This window comes from Ammospiza caudacuta, chromosome Z (assembly GCF_027887145.1).
Source record: "Ammospiza caudacuta isolate bAmmCau1 chromosome Z, bAmmCau1.pri, whole genome shotgun sequence".
Taxonomy (NCBI): domain Eukaryota; kingdom Metazoa; phylum Chordata; class Aves; order Passeriformes; family Passerellidae; genus Ammospiza; species Ammospiza caudacuta.
The window spans coordinates 81466207-81493486 of record NC_080632.1 but is presented as its reverse complement, the minus strand read 5'-3'; positions in this window follow the sequence as shown (position 1 = coordinate 81493486).

Genomic DNA, 27280 nt, shown 5'->3' with positions numbered 1-27280 from the left:
GCAAAATATAATGATGTTGACTGACTGCACATGCTGAATAAATACCCAGGATAAACCAATCATTTTCTTATTTTTCCTACTGCAGATTTTTTTTTTCCCCTGGACCTAACAAGATATTAAATCACCATACAGTGTTTTCTGATAGTAACTTAAAAATGAGTAACGGCATAATTCAATAGAAAGATAATTAACAAATGGCTCTATTCAGTGCTGAAGTGCCACTGCAATTCTCCAAGGTTGAGACTTACTGCTGTAGATATTCTCTTTTCCAGTACAAGTGACACTTTTCAGTTTCACCTGCAGGAATGTTTTCTTGGAATTACTCAAGGCCGCACTTGCAAAAAACATCTGTTTGCCCCATGTACCAAAAGTATTGCTTCAGGGTCCTAGCACCTGAGAATCATTGATTAGGAGAAGAAAAAGACAAAACAGCCTTGAATGGCTGATATTCTATTACAGGAGAAAAAAAAGGGAAGAAAGTCAGGGGGGAGGTTATAGTAGGAAAAAAACCACATAGCTGGTGAAAAGATTGAAATTTTAATATGAATCAAGTTGAAGATGAAAGGAAAGGATGAGTTTTGTTATCAGCTTCCAATGAAACGGAGGCACCTGATCTGATCATAGTGTTTTATAAAGTCTTAATGGCATATAAGTAGAAATTATGCATATATTTCTAAAGTACTGATTTCAGAGTGTATGAATTCGAGCTATAAATATCCTTCTGAATGAGAAATTGCTAGCTTTTGTGAGACAGTTCTGTTCCCTCCATAGAGAAGCACAGCATTAGGGTATTCCTGTTTAGCAGCTTTGTCTTAGTGAAGTTCAGATGTTGTCCTTGAGGGTTGCTGCTCACAGAATTTTTGAGAGTGTGGTCAGAACCCTCTCCAGAGTTAAACACAAACTTCTGTTAAGGCTCCTCTGGAGCAATTTTGGACTCTATTCCCCTGCAGGTGCTCAGATGTGGGCAGGGATGCATTGGCTGTTTTAAAGGCTGGTGTCTGCTCCTCTAAATGCAAGTTAAATATTTTTCAGTTTATGAGAATACTGCCAATATCACAAGTAGAAGTAATACAGTATCTTGCGGGTATAGCATTGTGGATGTCTGGGTAGCAGATACCTGTCTGATTACCTCCCTTGGTAAACATTAGAAAAAGTTAGCTTGTTTGCTTTTAGTTCCTTCTTAAATAGCTAAATATGAATGGTCACAGGGTTTAGCATTTCTGTGTTTTTCTCTGCTGTCTGCCCAAAGCTTTTCAATTCTCTCTAAAAGTGAGAAGTAAACAGGGAAAAGAGGAGTATTCTACAGAACACTGACAAACATGAAGAAGTTTCCATGCAGTTCAATTGTATTACAAAATAAAATTAAATGAAAAATAGAATCCAGAAAACAGGAAGCTTTTTTTGTTTGTTTGCTAAAAGACATATAACATTATTGCTGCAATAGTTATTTTTAAAGGATATTTTGCATTTTTACTCCAAATTTCTCTCAGTGTCACAAGCTGTAATTAGTACTAATCATCCTCTATTCCTGGTAAAATAACTGAGCAGAATTCCATTACCTTTCCAGCCAAAAAGGTTTTCTGCTTGCCAGCTTCTTTATACTAATGCTTTAAGCCCTGTAAATGGAATGGAAGCCACATAAACAAAGTGGAAAACTGAAGAGAGCACTTCTGGAAATTAGGGTGGTTTGAAGCAGTTCTATATGTGTGGGGGTAGGTCTCCGTGGGCAGAACCCCTGCTCGAAACTTAAAAGTCATAAGCCACCACAGGTAGAGAATCTGTGTAAACACATTAACACACTGCAGTAACCAAGATAATATGTAATTTTCTAGGATCAATCCACTGCAGCGGGAAGCTTAAGGGTCAGATTTGGCTCAGAGCCAGTCAGCTACTCTGCAAGATTTTACCCAGCAAGCCATGGAGCCATGGTCTTTTGTGCTTTGTTTCGGTTGTTTTTCATGGGATTGTGCAGGATAAATATGAAAAACTAACAATATGTTTGAGGGTAAAACATGTAGATCATAGTAGAGAGCTGCATGACTTTTCAAAGATGTTTTAACTCCCATTAAAGCATCCATTTAGAGTGGTATCTTGCCCTTTAATAGATAGTTCTTCCAGGAAAGCATAACTTTTAAACTGGTTTCCGTGTCTGTCTGGCAGTTCAGTTTAATACAAATTGCAGCAATTCTTAAGGCCATTAAAATGTCTGGTGATCATCACAACTGAGTGCTGCATCTTAGTTTGAATCCTCCCATTTTCTTTAACTTCCTTCATAGCCTTTTGATTTCTAGGAAACATCATCTAATTTAAAAGTAAATAAAACAAGTGAAAAAGTAAAATTACACTTCTGCAATTGTTCTTATTTAAAATTTACCTGCAACATTTCTTATGTTTGCACCTCTTTGGGCAATTCCCCAAACAGAGCTGAAAAATTATCTGAATAGAAGCTGCTGCTAGATTTTGACCATAGCAGCTCTTTTGTCTAATTCACTTTAAAGATTCAAACATTCTAAAGAGTTTGAAAGATTTCTTAGCTAAATAATTTCTATTTTAAATTCTTCCTTAGATCAAATATTAACAGCTGCAGAATCTTGAAAATCAAAATCTACATTGTCACTTCTGTGCCCTTCCATAAATATATAATTTATAAATTTATAATTTATAAATACCCACTTAAAACTCTACCTGCCTAAAAATCACTGCCATCTAGTATTGTTTAGGGATCAACAGAGCTGTGGAGGTTTGAAGAGTCATTGCTTATCATCTGAATCAAGAAACTGCTCATAAATTCTTAGCTTGTTCCAAATGGGAGACAAGTTAACACAACATTGTTAGAAGAAAAAAATATAAATTAAATAACCTAGAAATTTGAGGGCAATTTTTAGGTACTTATCAGAAATATCCATGTTACATTTCATATGGCAACCTGAACTGCTGATATGAGCATACCTATATTGGATTCCTAAATCTGGTAGTATTTACAACCACTTAGAAAAGCAAAGAATTTAAATTAGGCAAATCCTTTTTTCCTATTCTAATGTATTATCCTCTCTGTGGACCTCATTTGATGCTTTATTTACTTGTCTGATAATATTGAAATCTTAATTTAAGAATTTTAACAGAGCGAGGGCTGTTTTTGTGTTTGCTGCTTCATTTGATAATTATGCTTCAAATGATTTGCAAGGAAAAGAAATTTCCAAGTAATTCACAATTAATAGGGAATGCAAAAGCAGAAAAGCCACTATTTACAATCCAAAAAGAGAGCCGACCACAGAAACTAAAGTCAAAGTAATAACACTGGATCAGAGATTGCATGACAAAGGATTAAAAAAGTAAAACTTAAATCCAAGCAATGAATTTACTTGTTTGGTAAAGTCCAAAGGAAGAAAAATACTTCCTTGCTTTACCTGATTACAGCTTGACTTTGAAGCATCCACGGGGCTATGGAAAAAGTAAATGCAGTTCTGAGAGATGTCTGTAGTAGAGGTAAGGAAGAGCTAATGTTGTTATGCAAGTAATTTATGTGATCTTCCCAGGAATATTGAATTCCAACTTTGCGACTTTTACCAAGAAAAAAAATCCACGTGGACTCAGAAAGAGGATGATCACCAGTACAATAGAAAGACTGTTCAGTTAAGGGGACAGATATATTTGAGATCAGAGAGGAGACTTCTGGAGGAAATGCAGAACATAATGGGTATCACTAAATGTTATGCAGCTTTACTTATTGTTTCTAGACTTGAAATTTAGCATGTCAAATCTATCCTGGGTATTCAACACCCAGATAGGTACTTTCAGCTTGCAGAAACATGTATATCTGCATGAGGATTCTCTGATGGAGTCTAGCAAGCTGATGGCTCTCCAGCTGCCCAAAAATCCCTCTCCTTTAATCTGCATTCTAGTTTCTATTCCAAAATATAATGCAGCACAATCAAATGTTATTGAGCAGCATAAGAAACCATTAATAAAACTTGAACTATTCACTAGATGGCTAAAAAGATGCACAAATAAACTAGATTTTTTTCCCCACAGAAACTACTTAAATTACATCAGTGCAAAATCAGGAAAGAGGCATTTTGAGGACTTGTGCACCAACTTTATAAGCAGTATTGCAAATACAGACTAAAGGGAATCTGCTGCATCTGATCTTGTTGTGTAAAAATCTGGAAGCCAGGGCCTTTGCCATAGACTGATATTCTTTGTACCTGTGTGCAAGAGAAAACTCAATGCAAGGAAAAGCTTCAGAAGTACCTCCTGAGGTGCAGGCCTCCTTTTCCCCACAGCTGTGACAGCGTTAATAGCCGTGTAGCTAATTCTTTCACGGACTGCCACAGCACAGACCCCGACTTCACACTTGCCTGTTTTCTTCCTTTGTCTTTTTTAATTAATAACCATCAAATCGTGTCCGGTTGGTTCTTCCCCCTCTTTGCCATTCCCACAACACCCACACTCAATCAGCCAGCAAGGGGGAGGGAAGGCAGAGAGGCGGGATGGGGGTGGGGGTGTGGGGGAGACGCCAGCTTGAAATTAACAGCGACAACGGCAGTTGACATAATGATACCACATAACCCTAGCAATTAAGGCACAGAGCGGCACAACGAGTTCATACCCAGCAGCTCGGGGCGCTGCTTCCCCCTTCCCCTTCCCGCGTGCAGGAAACAAGGGGCGGCAGAAGGCACGGCTCTCTTCAAGGGGCCTGCTCTCCAAGACTTCAGCCATCCTGGCTGTCACGCATGGATGTGGGAGCTGGATGCAGCCATCCATCCGCTCGGGCCCTTGGCTGACAGCAGATGACTTTGCACAGGGGTGGCACTTGGATCTACCCCGGGGGGGCCGGGCGGGGGCTGAGGCTGCACACAGCTGCGCCATCTGTTCCAATAATGCCACATTACTCTCTAAACTCAGTAATGAAGGCTCTTGAGTAATCTTTCATTAGAATGACTTCACAGCATTAAAAATGCATTTCAATACATAGCTTGTTTAAATATTTAACCCTCTTTGGTTTCGAGAGATTGATTCAGATCTGTGGTGTTTATATGTGTAAGAAACGTTGATTTTCATATGTAGACCTGCATTAATTCATGAAGACATGAGTATGCACAGAGTGATATGTGATGAGCGAATTCTCAAACTTTAGAATATGAGTGGAGACAATTGGTCTCCTGGCTTTGATTCTCCTCAGAGAGAACTTTTCCTACAGAACAGTTTCACACTGGACTACATAAGATAAGTGCAGGGACTAATATACAATTATCTTTAATGGCAGTTGTATCAGTCTCATTTACCTGTACCCTCTTTTTGTGCCATTCTTTTTTTCCTGGCCTTGATTTTCAGCCTGTCTGGCATTGTCATTTGAAGCAGCGTAGTTTTATTAATACTTGGTTTCCTAATTTTTTATTTTGGGTGGAAATTTCCTTTTAGGTTTCTGACATATTTAAGCAGTAGAAATGAGCACTGCTCTAAAACTGTCAGGCCTTAATATGGCATGGAGGGCCTGACACATGCAGGGCTGTCAGCTCTGCTGTTGGTGTGGAAGGATTGGGTGCTCTGCACAACCCTCAGGCTTTCCCCACTCGTGGGTAAACCCAAGGTGAGGATTCCATGGGAGTCATTATGAATGCACATTCCTCAACTCAGGCCTTTGGCTCTTTGGCACACAAATTTTGGAAAGATAAAGCACCAATATTTGTAAGGAAAACCATAGCAAAGACCCTGTGGGAACATGAACTGTGACATGGATGAGATATTACTGTACAAGTTATGTTCTGTTTAAATAGTCATTATGAGGATTGGTAGAGAGAGAGCTGATCAAAATCACAGAAATGCTTACTATGCATATCCTTAGACTGAACCTGACATAATTGTACTCAGTGTACAATTCATGGGTGCCAGAATTTGTTTATCCCTCAAATTTTTTTTAAATTCTAGGAGTGATAAAATGTGCTGGTTTTGCCTGGGGTAGAGAAAATTTTCTCCATACAAGATGTTATGGGGTTGTATTTTGGATTTGTGCTGGAAGCTGATGATAATACATGGATGTTTTTATTATTGCTGGGCAAGGCTTACACAAAACCTGGGCCTTTTCTGCTTCTCTTATGGGCCAGTGAGGAGGCTTGGGGTGCACAAGGAGTTAGGAGAAGACATATTTTGCAAAACATGAGCCAATTCCAGAAAGGAAGATGGGACATATTTTTAGTATGAGTTTAAGTACAAACTAAACCCTGGAAGTTAGTTACGAAGAGTCTGAAAAAGCTTAAGGGTGGTGACATGTTTGGAGATTTAGACATATTTCAGTGTTAGATATAATTGTATAGTTGTAATCTTTCATAATGACTGCACAGATTTCTCTTCTCATTGCTACCCTGCAAATGCTCTCCACTGTTCCTCTCTCCTGATGTATAATTTGGGTACTCTCTTCTGATATATATGCTAGCAAGGTTCATCACAGCCATTGTCAGTGACTGACCCTGCCATCTGCCTCTTCTTCATCTAAAACATAAGTGGTAAAAAGAATCAAAAATGCATGAACCATGGGCCAAACAGCTCTACTTGCAGAGCAAAAAAAAACATTGTGAAATGTTGAGCAATAATGTATTATCTTGAAGTTATTGCATGATTGTTGTTCTGATAAAAACAGTGGGCTTGCTATTTAGTACAGTTTGTTTATCCTTTCAGAAATCCAAGCAGAGCTGTTCTTTTCTATATATATTTTGTCCTATGTGCTTACAAACAAACACAGGTATTTTATGCATATATAAACACACCTATTCACTCGGAGATGCAGAAATATGCATCTTTCCATAAAAATCTGGCTGTAGCATTACCCATCTCCATGACATGGATACCACAATTGTCCTATATCAGCAAGTGCCTGTTGACTCCAATTAAACACTGCTCAGTGGGGCACACAATTTAACTCCCAGCTGCAAGGGGTTAAGGAGATTTTTTTTGTGGGAAGGCAGATTACTGCATTACTTGGTGGACTGTAATTGATTTTTATCAGATTTTAAGGCAGAGTCTGAAAAAGGTATCTAGTTGATCTAACATGCTTGTGTATTCTTCATATTTTTTAAAAATTAGCATATGTTAGATATGTATTTACAAATATGAAGCGTTAGCAGTTTATTTGCAATGTTTTATGCACTGCATTTTAATTTCACTTTTGCTCATGTGCCGTTTTTTTCTGTTCTTTTTGCTCATCCATTCCCCATGTTGTACAAGTGCTAATAATAATAATTCAACTTAATAACATCAATCCTTGCAGAGCACTTGAGCCCATTCACTCCTCAAGGGCACCTAACCCTTCATGTCCCCAACTTGCAGCTTCTTTATCACACTTGAACCACCCTCATACCACCCTCATAAACTACATCTTCTTCAGACCTTGTCAGGAAGGGCAAGTCCAACATAATGGAAATGAACTGAGAAAAATACAACCTTCAGGTATGTCATCTCTTAATATTACAATTTCTCTTCCTTTTTTCTTTTCTTCTTCTTTTTTTTTTTTTTTTTTTTTTTTTTTTTTTGCTGTGGGCACTGAAACAGGTATTCTTGTTTTTCTGTTCAGGCTTTTAGGATCTCAATTTTGCTGTCACACTTCTATCACAGTCTGAGCTAGAAAAATGTCCTTTCTTTCTGGAGTTAGGGGAATTCTTTGGAAGCATTTCACTTGCCCAAACTTCTGACATGAATCTGATCAAGTTGCTCATATTAACTCATGCGACTTTAGTGATCACAGAGGGTGTTGATGACTTTTTTATTGATGATTTTTGGGGTTTTATCTCTATTTTGTCTTCATGTGAGAGAATATTGTGTGCAAGCAAAGACTGGACTCTCCATAGGAAAGGTCTCCTAAAGGAATTAAATCCTTACACTTTTTTCCCTTCATTCAACAAAAAATTTTAGGCACTTCATTTACAGTACATTAATTTACTAAGTCTGGAGAAGAATGAAACTTAATGGATCTAGCTTGTTCTGTGTTTCTTGTTTTTGCTTCTCCTAATTTGTGAGATAACCTTACAGTGCAAAGTTAAGGACGAGGAAGATTGATATTAGGAACAATTTGGACTCTCTTTATTTTGTCTACATGGTGGGCTGCCTCAGAAGAAACACTTGGTCTAGGTTTCTTCTCTAGAGATCCCTGCCTTATGCATCCTTTTAAAATAAAAATCAATCAAAATCTTGATCTTAGGATAATCCTGATATAGCCAATGGGATGCTAAGATAGAGAAACCATGATTCAGGAAATATTCCAAAATTAATACTTCTGCCCACAGCTGGTTGGATCATTCCTTAGGATGACGAGAATGTAATACCATGGTAAATTGTGTTCAGCCTGAATAAGGATGCTGGGGCAAAAAATTCTGGGAGAAAGGGGGAATGTCAACATCTGTTGGAGTAGACACAGCAAGTTAAAGGCAAAATATTTTGAATATTTGCCACCTAGAAGGTGGTTGGGAACTGGAATAGGCTCCCCAGGAAATTGGCCACAGCACCAACCCTGTTCAAGAAGCATTTGAGCTATGCTCTCAGGCCCAGGTTGTTACTCTTGAGAATGGCTTTGTGCAGGGCCAGGAGCTGGACTCAATCATCCTTGTGGGTCTCTTCCAACTCAGGATGCACTGTGATCTGTGATTTTGAATTATACATGGATTTCCCCGTCCATTGTACAACAAGAGGGATGAGGAATGGAAAACGCCTTGTATGAGGAAAGGCTGAGAGATCTAAGGTTGTTCAGTCTGGAGAAGTCTCCAGGGAGACCACGTTGTGACTTTATAGTACTTTAAGGAGCTTTAGAAAAAGGAAAGCGAAGAATTTTTTATACAAGCAGAAAGTGACAGTACAAGGGAGAACAGTTTTAAATTGAAGGGGGTCAGGCTTGGATTACATATCAGGAAGAAGTTATTTCCTCAGAATGCGGCAAAGGGAGACCAAGGAACTTGTGGATGCTCTGTTCCAAGAACAGTTCAAGGCCAGGTTGGATAGAGCTCTAAACAACCTTTTGAACCCATGTAGTGGGAAGTGTCCCATTCCATGGCAGGATTTTGAAATGAGATGGTCTTTATTGTCCCTTTCAACAAACTACTATCTAATATTGTGAAAGATCAATATTTGTCCACATTTGCTGTTCCTTATGTTATGGATTATTCATTTTATCTGCTGGATGTTGTCCCAGCTAGACTCCTTAACCTTAGCACTACTCTTGGTTTTTCTTTGGACTTTCATAGGGTAGTTTTTCTCAGTTAATTTCTGGGTTTTGTGTTTTCTTTTGTTTTGTTTTGTTTTTGAAATTAGACACAAGTCACAATAAACTTAAAAAAAAAAAGTGGGAGAAAAAAGAGGCTATGAATTAATGCCTTAATGTAATTTCTTTTTTGAAACATACAGCCAGAATTATTGATCTGAGTGTCTAAATGCTAGATGTGTAGGTCTCAAGAGCAGGTTATCCTCCTCTTATATCTAGTGGAGAGAAAACAGCACTTTTCAAGAGTAAGCTGTCTGGATGCTTCTGCTTTGAAAAAAAATCAAAGTTATGCAAGTTCTCATTGTAAGAGAGTGACTTGTTAAAAAATCATGCATTGTATTAATGCCAAAATAAAACCCAGGCTCCTTGAATTCCACGTCTGTATCATAGTCATTAGGGCAGGCAGCCTAATGACTACTTAGTAGAATAGAATGCATTACCAAACAGCCTTACACAGACAAATCTGTTGTTCAACTAAATTATTAAGATATGTTCAAGAGTAAGGATCTGGAGCATAAAACTCAAATAAAATTCATAAACGCCATTTTGCTTGCCTGAATGAACTCAGGGTTCTGCTATATATAGCTGGTTTAATCAGGTGGAAGGTACTGCAGGAGGTTAATTGCGTACATTTGGATTTGTCTCATCTGCAAAATTTCTGAGGATATCAGTTACTTCAGAATATGTAAATATATTGTTTAGGTTTCTTGTTTGTCTGTTGCATCCCTATAATGCCTAAAACCACACCTAGATGGAAAGGGACCTCTATCCCAAAATTCAGTCACCTACTGTCATAGGAAAATAAGGTGTAAAATGCCATCAACAAAATGGTCACAATTATTCTTAATTAAAAAAAAAAAAAGAAAAAAAGAAAAAAAGAGAAAGAGAGCCAGCAAAACCAGCAAGGAAATTTCAGATTACCTAAATCATTTGCACTCATTGATAGGAGGCTCTTCCAAAATAAAACTTCTCTGATGGCTAGGAATTTCTTTAACTTCCAGCAGAAATACCTTTGGATAGTCATTTGTATTAAGTGCAGTACCTCAATTTACCAGGACATTAGTAAAATGGAATGTTGGTGTTTATTTCTTTAACAGGGAACAGTTAATATCTTCTCTGCCTTTGTTTTGCTGATCTAAACCAGTCAAATTAATTTACTAAAACAAGTTCTTCTTTCCTAGATAATTCCTGGATCTTTTAAATAACTTGATTCAATTTGTCATTTATGTTTCTTGGACAAGAGTGGTCATATTTTGAGCAATACTACCAGACTCTATCTGAGTTACACTAATGCTCTCTTTACTTTGATTTCATCTGGATAGATGTGGTGTGTCAATTCTTCCTTCTTCCCTAAAAGAAGTCTGGTTTAGCCTGTATTTGATGCAATCCAATAAAAGCAAAAAATTGAGAGACCAGTGAAAGAAGAATGTTTATTGCAATATAGGGTAAATTTTTAGTACCAGGCAGAAAGCTATTAATGAGCTTCAGCAAGAGGGCTTGTGGGTTATCAGAATGTGAGTTAAGGGCTAGAGATTTGTGTCTGGACAGAAAGTTCTTCCACTGTTGATGGAGCCAGTAAAAGTTTCCTGAGGTCCCCTAAATTTTGTGTCCATCACCAGCATGGTTATCTCTACCTCCTTCAGTTTAAGTGCTTGCAGCCTCATGCAACTAGAGACAGCATCATATGAGTGGACCCAATATCCTCCCACCCTGCTCTTTTTGTCTGACTTTAAGGACATTAAAAAAGGTTTTGTGAAGAAAGAAAAAGTAAAATCAGGGTAAATTTTGATTCCCTCTTTGGAAACAAACCTCAGAGTGGGGGGATGTAGAGAGTAAAAGGATGGAGCAAGCCCTTTAAAGTTTCCTCATCTCATGCCTTAGACAAGCTTGAGATCTTGACAGGCCTCCTCCACCCCTGACTGCACAGGGACGGAACATCTAAACACAAACTGAAATCTACACATGTTGGATTTTTGCAGGTACCTGATTGAATTTCCCGCAGATGCCTACCAAGCCATTTCAGTTTTCAGCCCCGAGCAGGTAATGAGAATTTATCAACTCTTCACATTCCCACCTGATCTATCACCAGTGCATCTCCATAAATATAGCTCTTATTTTTCTGGGTGCATTTTGAAATAGCAGCTTGTTTTATTTCAAATGGTTTGTAGTATTTGTATTTATCTGAAGTATTTGTAGTATTTGTATTTATTTGAAGTATTTGGTTTTGGGTTTGCTGCCTTTTTTGTTTTTTTGTTTTTTTTTTTTTTTTTTTTTTTGTTTTTTTTTTTTTTTTTTTTTTTTGGTAGTTTTTTTTTTTTTGGTAGTTTTTATTTATTTGGTTTACACAGGCAGGATAAATAACAATATATTGTTTATGTATAACTCTGTCCTCACAAGTGACACTGTGGATGGAGACCTCAGCAAAGCCAATGCTTGCATTGACGTCAGCAGCAATAATTGCATTAATGGTGAGACACGACAATCTCATGGGTATTTTGCCCAGGAAAGATAGCACGGGGCTGAGAGCCATTGTTTCATAAAAAATAAAGAAACCTATAATTTTATTGAAAGCAGAAGGGCACAAAAATGGTATTGTTTCAAAACTACTCGAAATAATAGCCGCTATGTCACCAAGCTTATCAACCTTTATGTCAGCTCAGGAAAGCTGTGAAGAAAAATAAATCTCTAAGTGCTCAGACAAGAATAACATTGGACTTGAGAGGTTACATGAGGTCTTATGAAGAATCTTAAGCTCCTGTGTTTTTGCAACAATTCCCCCAACTAAGTTTAAGTTCAGAGATGGGGTAAGGAAGTACTAGGAAGGTTTTCTAAATAATTCAGATTAGATTATAAATTTAAAATAATTAAAATTGAATTAAAATCTTTAGATTGGTGTTCTATGCTAAGGAACAGTATCAATTCTTAAGTCTGTTATGTGGCCAAACTGGAGCTATATTTGCTTTGCTAAAATAAAAATAATTTCACTTAATTTTATTCAGCAAGGTTTTACTTCCTGTGAGAGAGGCAAGTTTTTCAGCCTATTTCATAGAAAGAAAAATGACTTTTACAAAATGAATTGTCCAAACATTTCAAAAGTCACATTTGATTCTGTTCTTCAGAGCATGGCATAAAAGACCTGGGGTGTCTAAGAGATTTTTCCATTCTCCTGTATGCTGCTTTGATATCTGAGTGAATCTGGAGATCAGGAGAAGCCTCTACTTTCAAGTGAGCGAAGAAACTGAAGAGAAGAGGGACAGGTAGGAAGAATTGGAGTTATTGCTTGATAATAATTCTAGTTTTGTTGGAAATTAAGAAATTACGTCTTTTAGTTTTCATGTTCCCTTTTTTGCATATTTTTTGACATTAAATACATTTTAATTGAAACTTTAGGATCCTTCTGTTTTTGGGATACCAGCTACAGACTTTGTGTCTATCAACACAACCTTTACATTTTTCTTTGCTGTTGCAGTGGCTGGATAGGTGTTTACATAGTGTTGGGGAAATGAAATTTGTGTTTGTACAGTTTCTATCTAAGCCAGAAGATTAGGTAAAGTTCACTTCAGATTCACTATGAGCTTGGCCTTGAATTGCATCAAAAAAGTATTTTTCTGTGACTTTCAATAAATTTGATGGATTTTATTGTTTGGGACATCCAAAAAAAAAAAAAAAAAAGAAAAAGGACAAAAGGACAAAGAGAATAACCTCAATACCTCCCATCATCAAAGAAAGAAGAAATAAAGAATGAAGAGGGCCAGTTTATGACTGACCCACTTCAACAAAGCAGAAATGAAAGTGTGGCATGCCTTTCTTCTCAGAAACACTGAGACTTGGAGAAGACTCATAGAATTATTAAGTACTATCTTTCCCCATTATAAATAAAACATTACACAATCCTTTGAAAATAGGTTTACTATTCTTTTAAAAGTGTTTAGGTATTATATCATTCTTTCCTATCCTTGTTTCTCCTATTTGAAGGCTGATTGTTGAAAACCTCCTTCTAATGTTCCATTTCAGTGCATTATTCACAAAACGTTGCATGTATCCCCCGACCCACCAGCACATCCTGAAGTTACCAAAGCCTTGCTAACTTTTACAAACCCGGAGATACTTTTCAGGAGATCAGCATAAAGCTGAGTGATGGATGCCACGGAACTGTTGCATTGACATAAATCAACAGCAGCACCAGCAGTAATTGTGACATGCCATTCTCAGCCCTTGCTATTAGAGCGGTGTCGCTGTATCCTCTGAAACCACCCCCAGGCTACTGTGGCTCCGCATATTGCTGCTAATTCCATTTTCTAATGATACTGGGACAAATTTAATCACTTCAGAGGCTGAGGATGACAAAACTTTATTTAACCTAGAGGCACAGAGTTCTGTGTGTCTCAACCTCTAACTCTCAGAAGCCACACAGGTTGTTTCTTTTTCCAGCTTTGAAGTATTTATCTGCCCACATGCCTTGCTTTTGTGTGCAAACTAGAATTAGCACCAAGAGTCCTACTCTCCTACTGCCCTCTCATCAGTCATGGTCAGTGTTTGATACTTGAGAGGAAGTGACTCTGAGATGCAGCCAGAAGAACCAATTGCTCACTATTACACTTCAGGGGAAAAAAGTGAAAATCTCTTTCATCTTAAAATTTCATGCCCTGAAGCAGGAGGGTTGAGGTCCTCCATTGTTTCATCCTTGCTAGAGTCACTGATTCACAGCTACTGGATTTTTCACCATGCTTCACCCTGTGAAATTTCACTCTGGCTTCCTAGAACTCTCATCCTGTGCTGGCAGAGCCAAGTGTTGACTCTGAGCTCTCAGCCAAGGACTTTACCGCTGGTGACCCAGGCTCTCAGTCAAGTATTGATCCAAATACTCCTTATTTCAGTCACACCCAGATGTTTCTCATGCAACTTCAGCTGGGAGCTCTGAGCGTTAATTTGGTCTAGGCATGGCTCAACTTAAATGTTAGATCTTGGAAAATTCACACCTTCTTATCTATCAGACTTGATCTGCATGTGTAATTGTTTCTTTGTGAATATTCCAGACTGGTTTTGTAAGTAAATGAACATGATAAAATAGCATTCTTCAGTTAGGTCAATGGGGACACATTGTTTTGTTTCTCTCTGTGTCAGCACTCCTTCTTCAACAGCTTGTGAACCAGAAACTCAGTTTTGTGCCCAAATAATAGGTAAGATATTTACAGCTACTAATATCCAATATGTTCCATGAAAATAATGCTTAAAAATACCCCAAAACAAACAGCTTATTAACTCATATGATCATCTGAGTGGTAAGATCATGACATCTATCCTTAATAGTCCCACTACAACCCACGTGGGAAAGAGGAAATATGACGCATTTTCCTGAAATCCAAATAGTTTTCTTGCAACTCAAACAATAAACCCCAGAAAGAGGAAATACTGCAATGGATGTTTTTACTCTACAAGACTTCATAAAGTTCAGCCATCTGACATAAAGCCATGTTATTTATGCTGCCCGCGATTCTCCTGTATCGACTGACACAAGACTCAAGACCAGATCTTGGCACGCCTCCCTCAGAGACCAGGAAACAGGAGTGAGGTTGGTACTCACGTAGCTGTGTACAGGGAGAGGAGAAAGTTATCTGAGCTGTCATCTTTCTTTAGCCTGCTTGGGATCAGACCCATTATAGCAATTTTTGGTCTTTATATAGCACTTTTCACTCTTAGATTTCACAGCACTTTTCAAGCAAATAGAAGAATCTTTGACAAAACCACATTCCCATCAGCATTGAACAGTTCACTCAAAAATTAAACACTTTACAAAATTGGGTCAGATTCAATGTAACATTGTTCAGAAGAAAAATGGGATAAAAGCTCTCACAATTCAACACACTACATTTTGACATTGTTTGAAATAAGCTTTTTCTTTCTTTTTTTGATCTTTCTTCTGAAATTGCTTTCCATTTCTGTGTTTTAGTATTACATAACACACCATACAATACCATTCCATAACATCCCACATCACAATACAAATGACGAAATGTCAATTGAAATGTTTTAAATGTGTCGTAACGATATAAACCAGATTTTTGTCTTGATGAGAAATTAACAATTTCAGATCTCCTCTCAAACCATATACAGCTGAAATTGGCAATTCTGTCAGCTTTCATTAAGTTGTAATTACATCTTCTGTATAACCAGAGGAAGTGTACTTATTCTTGTTTTACAAATGAGAAATTTGAGTCATGAAGAAGAGAAGAACTAAAGCTCAGAAAATAAATGTTGACAGATCTGGAGGTAGAAATTGTAGTTCTGAATAGAGGTGAACATCCAGAGGTTATCTTTGCAGACAGACTTTTTTTTTCCCCAAATTTCTGGCATTTTTCTTTCAACCCATACCAACAAAATCAGTATTTATTAATTTATCTATATATATATATATTTTTTTTTTTTTACTCAATACCTCACTAAATGGATGAAATCCAGAACTTCCAGCAGCCAAAAGTTTGAAATATGGATCTAATATATCAAAGAATGAAAGTCTGGATAAATTCTGTCTGGAGCAAAGCAGATTTGCACAAAAAAAACTAAGAGAACTACAACATTTTCCATTTGATGTATGAACATTTTTAAGTGAAAACCAATTTAATCTGTATATTTCCAGCTATATTGATAAGTCTTATACTTTGTTTCCTACAGAATTTAAAATCATCCTTTATGTTGTGGTAAGAAATAAGATCATCAATTAAAAAACAGACTAGAAGCTGATTTGAGTGTAACCGAGCAATTGCAACACCTAAATTCTGGCATACAAGTATCTGATATAAGCTCATCACATTTTACTAAAACTGCAGAAAGAGATTTTCTGGGAAAGAACTTGGGTGACTTGGTGGATGAAGCTTATCATATTTTATTAAAACTGTGGAAAAGGACCTGGGAACCTTGGTGGGTGACAGGTTGGCCATGGGTCAGTGATGTGCTTCTGTATCCAAGAGGGCCAATGGGATCCTGGGGATCTCTTTTATGAAGAAACACTGCAGAAGCTGGGCCTGTTCAGCCTGGAGAAGGGACATTTGATAGGGGACCTCCCCCAGGCAGTCAAACATCTCGAAGGTGGGTGTTATAGGTAAAAGTTAAGTTAAAATAGGATATAGTTCAATTATATTGCATTAATTATGTTATATTATTTGTATTATGTTAAAGCCGAGGGCTTATTAGAATGGGTCCAGGGTTTGGTGAAATAGCAGTCTGACGGGCCAAGGCGAGGTTGAAGAGAGATTGGATGGAAGATCTGACCAATCATTCGAAGCCCTGCAGAAACGATTGGTCCAGAATGAACGGTGTTAAAGACCAATGAGAAGCCTGGAAATGGACCAATCATCATGCGGATCCAAAATGGACCAATCCTGGACTCGAGGGGGACTATAAATGTGGGGAGTTTGCGTGGGTCAGGGTTCTTCTTCTTTTAGGATACTTTTATTTGGGAGAATCCAGTGCGCTTGGGATGAGCGCACTGTTTCGTTTTTGGTTTGCTGTGTGGGTGCCTGGGCTTATCCTGGGTACTCCATTCCTTGCAACTTTTTTAATAAATGAGAACCTCTTTCGCTGGAGAAAGTTTGGTCTCATTCGTATTCATAGCAGTGGGGGATGGTGCCAGGCTTTTCCATGGTGCTCAGAGGCAGGATGAGGAGCAGTGGCCATGAAATTAAACACGAGAACACGAGAAGTTCCACCTCAGCATGAGGAAGAATTTCGTTATGTGAGGGTGGCAGAGCACTGGAGCAGCTGCCCAGGGAGGTTGTAGAGTGTCCCTCTCTGGAGACATTCCAACCCCATTGGGATGAGTTTCTATGTCACTGGCTCCGGGTGACTCTGCCTGGACATGGAGTTGGATCGAGTGATTTCCAGAGATCCTTTCCCACTGTAACAATTCTGTGGTTCTGTGAAAATCCAGGAGAGTAAACAAAGAGCAATAAAGAGGGGTCCTCAACATTCAGTAGTGTAGCTGAGGAGACTTCTGCTTAAATCTTGAAGAAATTTTTGAGCTCATATGTTAATAAGAGGATTCAGATTTTCAACAGTGAACTGTATTGCCATCATTTTTCTTAGTCTTCCTTGTTTTGTTTAATCATTGTAAGAAATCGAGGCATTTATCACTATATTTTTTGAGAAAAAGTTAGATTTTCTCTTTGAAAAACCTATGCAAAAAAGTGTATTTGAAAACATCTCTTTCAAATTTTTTTCTAAAAAATGTTGACTTAGTGGATGAAAAGCCATATTTATCTCAAATAAAAATAAGATTTTAACATTTCACTTCATCAAAATTTTTAAGCAAAAGTTGTACCAGGCTCACTAAATATATTTTCTTCCTTTCACAAATTTTGTGTAAATATGTGAAACAAAAATCCATTACTTTGATTCTTTTTTTTTTTAATTTTCCCTCCGTCTTTCTAGTCTTTCATGTCCTCTAAAATGTGTAAGCTGAGGAGAAACAAATTCATCACTTTTTAAATTTTAAATTGTATATGATCTTTAAGCATGTTTTGTATTATATATATTATATATAATTATATATATTTATATATATAGTTATATATATTATTATTTACATTGTATATACTTTTTAAGCATGTTTTTGCCAATGTAAATCTATGCTGAATGCACGCAGCAAATTTTATATTAGTGTTTTATTGCATGTCTATGACATGCAGACTATGTTTACTGTGTGTAGAATCAGTGTAAGGGTTCAGATGTTAATCTGATGTTGCTCTTTGTCCTGCAGATATGTAGACACAGTTTATAAAGTGTCTACAAAGTGTAGAAAAAGACCTCTGAGAGCTTATGGGGTAGACCCTCAGTATGTGTTATTTCTTGTCAATATACTGCATCTGTGTGGATGTAAATCTGAGGTGTGAGGGGACAGACTTCATTTTGAATTCTGTGTGTTTGATTAAAGGATTTTCCAGCAATTATTTTTTGTTCATCTGTGTGTGCTGTGCAAAGAATGTTGGCAGAGTACTGCTTTACATCTACATTTTCATTGCAACAAAAAGGAGAAGGGAAAATAAAAAGAGGAAATAGATTTTGTCCTTTACATGACAATAGGTTCCCTGCGTTAGAAAGAAGCATTAAATCCATCAATTTTAAAACCTGTCTTTACACATGGTGCAGGTGATATTTACAGTCCAGAGAGTGGTGACATTTATGGAAGAAAGACGGTTTAGCCACAGATCAAACCCTTCTGTGGGAAGACATTCTTCCATCCTGAGCTCCCTACAGATTGTATCCAGACTGCCTAAATTCAATTTCAATGCCAATCCTCTTCTGTACAACAGGTACACAGTATTGAAAACAGGCATAGCTTTTTGAATAGTGAAAAGATAGTGGTGTTCATAGGGAAGACTTAATTCATTCTCTGGCTCAGATGCTCCCCAGCCTTTAGCATCTTTCTTTGCAGCATTCAGAAACCTGGATATTCCTGTTCTCTTTTCCATTAGACAATGGAAAGAAGGGAATATCTCAGCCAAGAGTTTTGAATTAGTTGTATGATGTTGGCATTTCTAGGCTTGCATAAGTCTGAACAGGCTAGTAATATTCCTTTTTCTTAATCATAATTTATCTTGTAGACTCCTTGATGAATATAAGATTATTTTTCCTGTCAAAATTTCCATACAAAATAAATAAGACTCAGATATATTAAGCCTGTATTTACTTCTAATGTGTGGTCTAGGAGTACAATTGAAATTTCATTTTTAGCGTCTCTCACCTTTTTCTTCTTTTCTGGTGCTCAGCCCCGGAAATCAGATTTGATTCATCATGGTGGCTTGATTCCTGAGGTTTCTTATGATGCTACCTCTATTCTGTCTAGCTTGTAAGAGCTGAGCAATACAAAAAAATTGGAACACAAGAATTTGAGTAGTTGAGTGCTCTGAAGTATGGCAACTTACACTGTACCATGTCTCTGAGTCTGTTTACCATGAGATATTGAAGTATTTAGGAGATGGCCCTTGTTTCCTAAATTATTCTTGCAGGGTTGTGCTGCTGCTCAGGGCTGTGAGACACTCTGCCTGTGCAATCTGTAAAAGCCAAGGGCTGATCTTGGTGGGATTTCCCTCACTGAATGTTGTTCTGAGCAAGAAATGTCTCACCACAGAACGATACCGCTGAGAGAGTCCTAAATTTAAGTGCATTTAATTTAAAGAGGAGAATGGGATCAATCTGTGTTGTTCTTTAAAACACATCTAAAATGATGTAAAGGAGGAGATGACACTCCATGTTTTTTCAGTAAGGTAATTCCTCATCATTGTCCCTTTATTTCATCATATTTTCTTAGCCATATGGTCTTCCTGCAGACATATGTGGCATAAAACATCACAAATCGAAAGTCAAGTGAGCAGGACAAGCTAAGGGTATTTCAGTTGTTGGAGGAAGAAAATAGTAACACCCATGAAGTTATTCGTCCACATTTAAATTAATTTCTAAGTTAAATAATTTTCTGGAGGCATCCAGTCAGCTCCACTGGTGGGAATAGTCTTCTCTTTTTTTGGTTTATTGTTTTGATTTTTTGTTTTTTACTATAAAACCATAGTTTATAAATATAACAGTATTAAGCAATAAAGGATTCCTGATCCAGCTAATAAAAACATTCCACTACAACTGAATGAAACCAGTCAACATGGGACCATTAGGAAAAAGTGATGGGTCAACATAACACAATGAAAATGAGTAAAATCTAAGTGGTATGAATCTTATAACTAAATTGTCATTACTGTTGAAATTTTTGGCCTAAGAAATATTTTTTCTCTGTAATAATTAGATCTGAACTAAGAATTCTATAATTCTTAGACTGATGGGTTTTCAATTACACTAATAATAAATTCTTGGGTTTATAGGAGATGGATATAAAGAAGGTATGACCTTTTTTCAGTGTTAAGTATTTTTTTAGGTTAACTGAAAGTGTTGCTTTAAACGAAACTGTAATTTCAACATAACTAACCACTTGAGTATTTACCTGCAAAATCTGAGAAAATTCAGCAAGTAACTTCCAAAAGTATTGAAACTTGACATAATTGCAAGGTCTCACAGTGTACTTAGTTCACTCTCCACCCTACCCCCAATATTATTTTGCTGTAAGATTTATCAAAGACCTGTAAAGACCTGCCCTTGGTTCAGGTGACATCTGAATATGAACCTAAATGTCTGGTTTTTATCTATCAGGTACCTTTATGTCAACATCTTATACCCAGAATATATACCAGAAAATACCTTCAGGACATAGACCTTGTTTAAAGAGCAAGCGAAGAAAAAACAGTACATTTCTAAAGAAAAGGTTTTGTCATTTTTCTCTCGGAATACTGAACTTTTAGATAATAAAGATTGTTATTGCTCTCAAAACAGTATTTTTACTCAGGTAAAGAACATCTCACACAATCCTCCAAATCCACCTCTGCATACTATAATCAGGACCATGCAATGTGTTTTATATCACACCAGGCAGCATGTTTTAGAAGGAGAGTTGAGGATGATTAGCTCAGAACAGCCACCAGGCTTTACATGCCAACATTTAGGTGAAAGGAACTCTAACTGAAATAGAGTTCTCTTCTGAATTCTCAGACTTAAGGGGTAAGGAAAACTACTTCATCCACAAACAGGCCCAGATTATGGTATCAGCTCTAGAGATCAGGAATAATATTTCCACTAGGGAACAGAAAGTTTATGACCTTCTGTGAAGTTTGGATTCCAAACGTTTCTCATGTAAAGTACATAAATTCTGCTGCTTACTGGAAATAAGTGAATGTTTTTTTCCACCACAAGTGTGCTTCTATTTTGTCTTTCAAACATCCTCCTGGCATTTCTTGCTGCCAGGGAGCACAAATATGGAGCTAGAGAGGTGTTCTGGTGAGGATCAGAAAGCCCATAACAAGCGCACAATTTGACCTCCTAATCACAAGCCAACAAATTTTACCAAGTAATTCTTGCATGAGGCCTTATCCTGCTTGTGCTATAGGCAGTCTTTTAGGAAGACACCCAGGTCACATTGTCACCTCAGTATTCCCTGAGGCTCCTTGTCGCAGACATTTTTTCAAAGAAATTCTTTCTTTGGGACTTGTTCATCTTCTGGGAAGCTGGGGCCCCAGAAAGAGAATGTAAACAATGATTATCAGCTGCTGTGAAATGCAATAGGATGCACCTGTGATTGGTTCATGTTCCATGTGTACAATTAAGGGCCAATCACAGGGCAAGCTCTCTGGAACACAGGGACAGAGAACTCTCTTGTTTTTAGATTCTTTTCTACTCTATTCTTAGCTTAGCAAGCCTCTGTAACTTCTCTCCTTATTCTCTTTAGTATAGTAATAATGTATTATATATCATATATCAATAAATCCAGCCTTCTGATCATCAACTAAGATTCTCGTCCTTCTCTCACCATGGAGACCTCGTCAGGTCGCTATAATAGCTCCTCAGTGATTTTCACATATCTGACCCCTCAGAATACCAGCAGGGTCTTTGCAAAATTATCAGAGAAGGCTTTCAAACCTAGATGTTTGCAGTGTGATTATAGGTTCCAAAAACAGTGACGCAGACAGCGAGCCAGGGGAGCAGATCCACCCGCATTGTCTGAAGGTCTCGCAATAGAAATATCCTTACAGAGTCTCTTCGCTAAGAACAAGAGATATAATTTAGAATGTAGTACTGCCAGGAAGGCAAATGGCTGAAAACTATTTGTTTTTCCCATTAGAGAGAACACCCATGATTGTACCAGTGTCAGTCTCCCTCAGAAAACATTCTAGACAAACATTCTTTATTATGCACAGCAATAATGATTGTAATGATACATTTTGTCTGTGCAGTGACATCCATCCTGATGAACCAAAGCGCTTTCAAATCTTGGTGATCCGTTTCTTTCAATGACTGACCTAGACCCTGGATATTTAGATAACAAATTGTGATCTGAGCTTGCAAAGAATTGAGAAAACATCCCCAACTTTGCTGATTTTTTACCCAAAACCTTGTCAAGTCTTGCTTGTTTGTCTTTTTCCATCAAATACTTCCCCTGGGGAACATGGATACTTAAAATAATTTAACACCCAAATCACCTAGGACTGGAGAACAGACAGTTTGTTCAGTACCACCTCGATTCAGCTTTTAGTTTTAGTACAGTATGACTATTTTAATTACTATTGTCAGTGGTTATTCACAGCTTTGCTGCTAGGATATACAATGATCATTGTTATTAATCTGGCAATGAATATTGCTCTTATTCAACTTAGTGTTTTAATTCTTGTTTCTGCCGTGTGAATGCTAAAATTAAAATTTTAATAAAACTAATGGCAACATGAAATATAATGATAATAATAATGATGTTCTATGGAGGAACATAGTTCATTACAGAATCCTAATACACTCTCTTTCAATAAGAGTTCCTAGCAATCCAAGAAGTAAGCATGCTCTCAACTTATAATAAAGAAATAACCAGATTTGAGTAGTAACATAATATATTTTCAAATGCCAGTGACAAACTCCCCTTAATTTCAACAATGCAACACTTTTCTTTAATAATAAAAATTATCAATTATATTTGGAAAAGAAAAAGGAGCTGAAATTAAATTCATAAGCAAGATGGGATATACTTTCTGTAGGTGAACAAAGCTAGTCAATTATGTGTTTCATCTCATCTACTCAGCTTTATAAATGCTAGATGTTGAGTCCAAGTTGGTCATATAGGCTCCCTCTATTGGTCATGGAAACATCCCCTTCTAAGAAAACTCTTTGCCAGCTGAAGCTTTGTCTCTGAAGGCTTCTTCCTCTACTGATTTTCTAATGATGGAGCCTAAATACACACACCTCAATTCTGTAGAAGACAAGTCACAGCTTGAAATTTTTTTCCTGAGTGATTATGTGCTTTCAAGGGCATTTAACAAGTGTGTCTGTATAATTCCCTTTTTTTGGTTTTCTCTATAGAGGAAAAATTAATACAAAAAAAAGTTATGTGCACCTGAGGGGTCTAAAATAATTTATGGGATTGAGGCAATGAAATGGAGGGTTTTCAGCTAAAGTCAATAAAGTTACAAAGGAAGAGACTTACAGGGGTGATTGCCATCTGAAATACCCATCTCCTATACCACCTTGGTCCTTTTTTTTTCCACTTAAAGTACTGCACCAGCCTACACCTGACAGTAGAAAGGATCAGAAAATCTAGCAAGGTGACGGTTCAAGAAATGAGAACATTTCAGATGTTGTAATGTTTTATCTGAGAAGGTGTTTTCAAGGCAAGGACCCCTCTAAAATGGATATTCTAGGCGCACACTGATAGACAAGGTGAAACTGAACAGAATTGTTGAGAGAGTACTCAGTGTCTCAGGGTGTCTTGATCCACAGAGTTTCATCCCTCTGTGTCGAGATGCACACCTGTTTTCATTTGATGCTGCAATCCTCTTCCCAAATTAATTTGGTTAATAACTATAACTTACTTTTTAAAGGAATTCCTCATTTGGAATTCCTCATATTGGAGTTTTGAAGAACTGTGCAGGTTTGAACCTACCCTACCAGGAGCACCAAGCAACATGAACTAACACATACCTGCTGTCAATCTCCTGTTTCTCTAATTCCATGTGCTAAAGTTTAAGGGTTTTTAGGTTTAAGGTCACAATAGAAATCACTTTTTCCCAGATAGTCCAGAAGTCTATACTTGAAATGGAGACTGACTTTTGTCCCAGGTGTCATTTCAGCCTCAGCCCTTCTACAATGCATTAGAGGAAAATAGGCAAGGAGAAAAACATAAGTTGCAAAATGGGCAAAGGAGAAGGAATACTTAATTTTTTCAGTCTTCAAAATTTCCAAAATATGAAGGGTTTAGTCAAGAAATGTAGCTGGTTTATACCTATACTAGCTCTGTTTAAGAAAAAAATGAATAAAAGCTCCTGCATCCCCCTCAAAAAATTATAAGGTATAATAAAATAATTTCATTAGAAAATCTTTGGTTTTTAGCTACCATTTGTGGATTCTGAATTAGGGCTAAATACTTTATTGTTTCAACTTGAGTCTTTAATGTGAAATGTAGGATTTAGGTAAGTTAAATGCAGTGAAGCCTCCAAAACATTCCTGACAGAGTTTTGAATGGAATTAATAAGTGCATGTACAAATTACATCTTATTATTCAGCAGATGAATTTTTGCAAGGTTGAATTTTCACTTATCAAGGTTATCCATCTTTCTGCCTAGACTATTTGTGAGTGAGATATAGAAGTGATATTCTCCAGGGATTAAAACTTTTCTGATGAAAGAGACATCACCTCTAAACTCAAGTAACATGAGAATGTCATGATCTCAGGTTATCTTGATGCACAGATGAGTCTGAGATTACAAAAGAAGAAAACCTCTTTTTATGGTTGCACACAACCACAAGGAATAAACCAATTCTGTCTGAAACTCACAACTCAATTGGGGAAGAAAATATGAGCTGAAAGAGAAAAAAAACAAACTAGAAGCATTCTACATGTTGGTTTGAAGGTGTAGCATTTCATCATGACCGCCGGGAAGGATCCTTCTACTTTGACATTCAATAGATTGCCCTTCTAAGTCAGAACGCTTAAAACCAGGTGCCTAAAAGTTTTGAGAACTCCAGATTAATTTGGGGGCTCTCAGACACAGTTATCCTGTGGAAAGTCCTGACAAACTGAAAAGCTATCCTAAACTGTCAGAGAAAAATAATCACAGTATTCTACACTTAATTTAGTTTTCTGTTATGTTTGTGTGTTATGAATCATAAAGGAGAAATTGAATAGAGTGATGCTACAGTAATTTTACGCAATTATCTTTAAAGAACATAGCTGTTATGACTACACAAGCTGAACCAAGGATATTCTAAAAAGAGAGGAGAAAAACCAAGACTTTTTATAGTCTAAGAATAAAACAAATAGCTCAAGTTATAGCATTTGCAGATCCACAGAGTTCTGTGGGCGGCAGGTCCCTTGGATTTTTTGATCACTGTCTTTAATTAGTGAAGTTTGAAATCCAGATGATGTAAACTTCAATAAGTTATAAGTAGAATAGGAAGTTTACTTTGAGTAGACACCAATAATATGAAATTACTATAACTGCAAAATTATTTTTTCTTCTCATACCCATGCTCTTTGCCCCTGGGAACACTATTTATGACCATGGTCAATAAAACAGAAATACATGTAGCCAAAGTCTGCTGAAGAGAGATGTTCCCATGGAAAAATATTCTAGAATTATGTGATTTCAGAAACTGGTTCCCAACATATTGATAGAGCTAGGATACTATCTTTAAATATTTTCTAGAAGCTGGAAATAATCCACATCAGCTTTTATCTTCTCATAAACATGTAGTAACATAGAGCATTTTAAAAAAATAAATTCTGCAACAAAATCAATTTGTTCAGAAAAATCCAGAACTACTTATTATCTGGCTAAGTAAAAAACCCCAAAATTTAGTAAATATGGTGAGGAGACAGGGCTACAGCTTAGGAGAGGGTATTAAGAGAATAAACGCTTGCATTTCTGATGTAGGAATTCTGCACATCATACATTAACTTGAGAAAATAATCTAAGCCTTTCCTCTGAAAGAGCATTCAAATGCATACTGGTTTCATCTAGATTCAATTTATGCTTATAACTTACGTGCTTAGAAAAATGCAATCATTCAAGTTCCTTTTAAAAAGAGATATTTGAGGGAAATTTTATTGTGTAGCATGGTGTTCTTAAGTTCTTTTTCTTCCAGTCTCTGTTAAAAAAAGCTTAGATGACTTATTTTGATTAGACATCAGATAGATCTTGTTCAAACTTGACTAAACAAAGTCATCAGTCCACAGTATTAAACATGGATGGAGGGCAGAATAACCATGTGTCTCTATTAAACACTTAAATTCAAACTCTGAACTTTATGTTGGTTGAAAAGGCAGCTTGGGGAACAATATGGAAACAGATATCTCCTAACTGGTAAAACACATTCATCAAAAATGCCGTGCAGGTTCCAGCACACAGGTAATTCCTACATGTTAACCTGTTTATAAATATGTATGTTCTTAGATTTGTGGGTATAGTAGGAGTCCTAGTAAAATATATGTATTGTATAAGTGGCCTTGCCCCAATCCTAGTTGTTCTAAACGGGCTGCAGCTGTGATGTCTTTAATTGGGTGGCAGCTGTGGCTAATGAAGATAACTGGGATAAAAGGGGGTGGGTTGGCTGGTCAGGGAGAGCCTTGGAGGTGCCCTGATAAAGAAGCAGGAACAGTACTGCTGTGAAGAGCTGCATGTGAGAAAACCACCCAGAAGGTACGGGACTCTAGAAATATGATAACAACAATAAGAGAATAATGACTGGTGACCCCGACGTGATAGAAGATAGGACAGCCGAGAGCTGTGGCAGCCTGAGAGCTGGGACTCTAGAAGTGTAACAGCAACAATATGAATACAACGTGTGGATTATGAGGATAGGATGTAATCTTACCAAGCTGCATTTATAAGACTATTCCCCCTCTTAGATAATGAGCATACTTACTGGTCAGAAGTGAGCCTTTCATCTCTCCAATACATTTCTAATATTTTTTGTATTGTATTGTATTTTTTGTCTGTATTTATACAACATAATATCATTTGTGGAGCTGTAGTCAGCGTAGAAATGTGAGTGTGTGAAAAGACAAAGTATGTAAAGATCCTGTGTGTTGGTGTGGGAGAGGGATGGTAGTTTTGTATGTTGAAGGAGGTCTGTGATGAGTACATGAGTAAAATCTTAGGGGGTAAGTTGTTTGGCTATGGTAGTTTGCTCCTTCACAAACCCCGCTTTTTCTTTGTGTTAGTCTGTGGGCACAAAGAGTGAGAGGGTGCACATACACTCTAGAGAAAAAGGAAGAAGCCGAGCATGTGACAGAATATACTTGTATACATGTGTGCAGAGGCACACACTTTGCCCTAGGCAAGTTCAGCTCTTAGCTGGAAACTTGAGAAATTGACTTTACTGGGATTTGAAAGAGATCTCAGGTGAACTAAATTTGTCTGCTTTCTTTTCCCACTAGTGCAGCCAAAATGGATTCTCAGACTA